The 4269-nt window shown below is 42.4% G+C and overlaps 1 protein-coding gene across 4 annotated transcripts in view; it reads left to right on the top strand.

The window, feature by feature from the left end:
* The first annotated feature begins 3093 nt into the window (after window positions 1-3093).
* The window catches only part of smad1 (SMAD family member 1), a 109163-nt gene continuing 107987 nt past the window's right edge, over window positions 3094-4269 (top strand). Inside the window, exon 1 of one of the 4 annotated variants that reach the window (XM_043699185.1) lies at window positions 3094-3153. The gene's annotated coding sequence lies outside the window, so the exon portion shown is untranslated. Of the gene's footprint in view, window positions 3154-3383; window positions 3558-3777; window positions 4071-4269 lie in introns of those variants that run through there. The other 3 variants (XM_043699195.1, XM_043699166.1, XM_043699176.1) reach the window with 3 other exon arrangements.

Here is a 4269-nt window from a genome sequence, read left to right as displayed (position 1 = left end):
TCATAGAAGGCTATAAAATTCTAACAGGACTAGACAGGGTAGTTGCAGCAAGGATATTCTTGATGACTGGGGAGTCCAGAAACAGGGTCATAGTCTAAGGATCCAGGGTAAACTATTTAGGATTGAGGTGAGGAGAAATTTCTCTGCACAAACAGTGGAGAGCCTGTGGAATTCACTAGGTCATAAAGCAGTCAAGGCAAAACATGGTATGATTTCAAGAAGATATAGTACTTTGGGCTAAAGGATCAAAGGAAAAAGAGGTTAAAGCAGGGACAGGCTATTTACAATCAGCCGTGATCATAATGAATGGCAGAGCTGGCTCACAGGGCCAAATAGCCTACTCCTGATCCTATTCTCCATGTTTCCTTGGAAGTCACTTCTACATTCTCTTCAACGTGTTCACAGTCTTCTTATAGTGTCTCTCTCAGAACTGTACTCAATACTCCAGCTGAGATCTCATAAGTGTCTTATACAAGTCCAACCTCACCTCCTTGCTCTTGTATGCTTCTGTTAATAAAGCTGAGGATACTTCTGCATTACTGACTGCTTTCCTGTCACCTTCAATCATACACATGTACACCCAGAATCCTCTACTCCGACACCCTATTTTTCAATGTTCTTCTTACAAAATACACCACTTCACATTTCTCTATATTGAAACTCATCTGCCACCTATCTGTCCACTCCACCAACTTTGTCAATGTCATTTTGAAGTTTTACATTCTCACAGTTTACAATTATTCCAGTTTTGTGTCATATGCAAACTTTGAAATTCTCCCCTGTGCACCAATTAATATAGATCAGGAAAAGGAAGGGTCCCAATACCCATTCCTGAGGAACTCCACGACAAATTCTACATCAGCCCAGAAGTCTCTAAAAAGGGTTCTGGGCTAAAGCAGTCCCTGCTCTGGGTACAGCAACAATATTGTTGATGCTGTCTCACTGACACCATCAAGAGTCCCTGCTCTGGGCAATGCCACTGCCAAGAGTCCAGGCTCAGGGCCTACTGAAGCCGGGAGTCCTTGCTCTGGGTACTGCCATCACCAAGAGAGTAGGCTCCGGGTCTACCACTGACAGGAATCCTAGCTCCTGACATTGCCGCTGCAATGATGAAAAGGAGAGCGAGAAAGGATGCCGGTTATTTAAGTAATTTCTTTTTATCTTCCTGTAATTCAAAATGACATCAGATTGTGATGACAAAATAGTTTCACTATATCTTCCTAGGTATGTGACAGTAAAATTATTTATTCATTCAAAATATTCCCTTATCATTAACTTCTGTTCCCTATCAATCAGCCAATTTTTGTATCAGTGTTATTACTGACGATTTTATTCCATGACCGATAACTTCCTTCACAGGCCTGTTTGTGGCACTGTATCTAACTTTCTCATAGACTCATAGAGTCACACAGCATAGAAACAGACCCTTCAGTCCTACCAGTCCATGCTGACCATAATATCAAACTAAACTTGTCCCACCTGCCTGCATTTGGCCCATTTCACTCCTGACTTTTCATATTCATATACTCATCCAAAATGTAAATGTACCCATATCTACCACTTCTTCACAAAGTTCATTCCACAAACAAAGCACTTATTTAAAAATGACATGAGGAGCAGGTTTTTCTCACTTTCTCTTCTCATGTTAAAAATATGCCCCCTAGTCTTGAAATTCCGCACCTTTGGGAAAACTTACTTATACCCTTCATGATTTTATAAACACTATAAAGTCACCTCTCAACCTCCTGTGCTCGAGTGTAAAAAGTTTCAGCCTTTCCTTATAATTCAAACCATTTAATCATTATTGCTTAAAAATATTCACTACTTGTGACAGCTTGCTATAGACAGGATGGCTGCTACGTTTCCTACATTAAAACAGTTATTACAGTCCAAAATAAATTAACTGGGTATAAAATAAGTTTGGGACATCCTAAGATTATGAAAAGCACCATGTTACTGCAGGTCTTTATGATCAACAAGAATGAAAGTGATAAAGCTGTTGAAGTTATACCAGACTGAGCCAGTCGATCTTTGGCGGAGAGACACTCGGTCAGTTCTATCCGGCTGCACGGGGACATCACCTCGGTTTGAATTTTCTCCAGCTTGTAAACTGGATTCTTCACCTCGCCAATTGTTAAAGACCATCAACAGCCTTACCATCATTGAACCTCTTCGAAATAACTCCAGCAAGTTAAAGATGATTTACCCTTTCGAAATCCATGCTGACTCTTCTTAATCAATCTACCTTTTTTGTTATTACTACTAATTCTATCCGGAATAATTATTTATCTGATTATTCACTGTGGAGTTTTACTATGTGCAAACGTATTTGCCTTTATAAGGTGCAGATCAAAAGGAATCTATCGGTTGCATCGCAAATTTGCTCTGAGGCTGTGAACCAATACTACAGATATGTACATTCTTTCTTTTCCATGCTTATCTTTTAATCTTTGCCAAACATTCTTTTGTTATTTACAATCCTGATTTTTATTGGCTCTTATTTCTAAAGACGGCAACTGAGACTCAACATAATTCTTGAGCAGCTTTAAAAATGCAAAGAGTTGAAAGAAATTGTAGACTAATTACTGAAGAGACAACAATTGCATTGCAGATCAGATTTGTTTACAGAGGGTTTTAAATGCAACTCTTGGAATCATTTAAACTGGAGTCTCCACAAATGCTTACATCAGTGAATCAAACTGGAACTGATTGCTTTAATAATGATTTTCATACTTGAAAGTTACAGGATCTTATTAGAACAGCTCTGCTTGTAAGGTTCAAAATGGGAGAGACTCTGGTAATAATAAACAAAAGAACTCCAGATGTTGGAAATCAGAAACTAACACAAATTTCTGGAAAAACTCAGATGGTCTGGCAGCAACTCTAAAGAGAAGAGATAAAAAAAACTACAGATGCTGGAAGCCAAAATAGACAGGCAGGAGGCTGGAACAACTCAGCAAACCAGGCAGCATCAGGAGGTGGAGAAGTCGACGTTTCGGGTTTAACCCCTGTTCAGTTCCTGAAGAAGGGCTACAGCTGAAACGCTGACTTCTCCACCTCCTGATGCTGCCTGGCTTGCTGTGTTCTTCCTGTAAAGGGAAACCAGAGTTAACTTCTCGGCTCCAGCGACCTTCCTTCAGAACGGGTTCTCTGGTAACAATATCTGTACAATGCAGTGAGGAATTAACTCTTCCAGAAATGAAAAAAAAATGAAAATATATCAAAGAAATCGCAAAAGTGGGGAAAGAAAAAGTAAAATAAGGAGCCGGTATAAATAATTACTGAATGAACTTAATATAAAACATGAATAAGGTTAGAGGAGGAAAACATAAGAATTTGAGTGAAGGGTTTAAAGAGTTGACTCTCCTGTTGGAAGAGGTTGGGGAAATAGTGCGGCTGGTTGGCGGGTTGATCCATAGGCGCGGTGAGCAGTCGCAGCCTGCCTGACGCCGGGGCTCTCTCTCTCTCTGTGTGTGTGTGATGCGGCTGTTGGAAGTGCGACCGATGGAGCGCGAGCGGCAGGAGCTGGCGGCGGCGGGTGAGCGGGTGGCGTTCAGGTAGGAACACCGCCAACCAGTCACTCCGGCAAACGTCGTAAGCTCTCTTCGACGACCGCTCGCCTCTCAGCGGCGAGGGACGGACGCGCGGTTTTGTTTTCGGACGGAGGGAAAGTTATCGCCATGATTCCACCCCCCCACCCCCTTGGGGAGTATTTTTTTAGGACAACATGGCGTCACCGGGGTAAGAGAGAGAGAGAGAGAGAGAGGAGCGGGTCCACCCGATGGTCAAGTTACATCAACCACCGGGGGAAACTTCGACCGAGTTTTCCTTTTTTTTTTGTTTAAATTTTGTAGTTGTTGAGTCTCGGTTTCTGAACTCGCCTCGGGGTGAATCTTTCTTCGTGGGTGGGGGTCTGGCTGAAACTGCAGCGCCGTGTGGTGATCCGCTGCGAAAAGTTTTTCTCCCCTCCGTTTATATGTTTACAAAAGTGCGACTGGCCTGCCTTGCTTTCCTTCGCGGCCTCGTCCGGCGACGGGGTAACGTTCCTGCTCACTGCGGTTTGCACCGAGGTGAAGATGGTTTTAATAATTTGGCGCGCCATAAGCTTTTAAGTTAACGGAGCTTTAATAATCTTGGAGCGGTGCTTGTGTTGGATTCGTTTTTCTCTCTCTCTCTGTCTCTCCTCTCTTGTGCCGTGATAGTTGGCTAAGAGTCCGTGGACGTGATTTAATTTATTTTAAAAATCCGACTTTTCTTTTGGTGCGAGTC

The sequence above is a fragment of the Chiloscyllium plagiosum genome, chromosome 1, assembly GCF_004010195.1.
Source record: "Chiloscyllium plagiosum isolate BGI_BamShark_2017 chromosome 1, ASM401019v2, whole genome shotgun sequence".
Taxonomy (NCBI): Eukaryota; Metazoa; Chordata; class Chondrichthyes; order Orectolobiformes; family Hemiscylliidae; genus Chiloscyllium; species Chiloscyllium plagiosum.
This window is presented reverse-complemented; position numbering and strand designations above follow the sequence as displayed.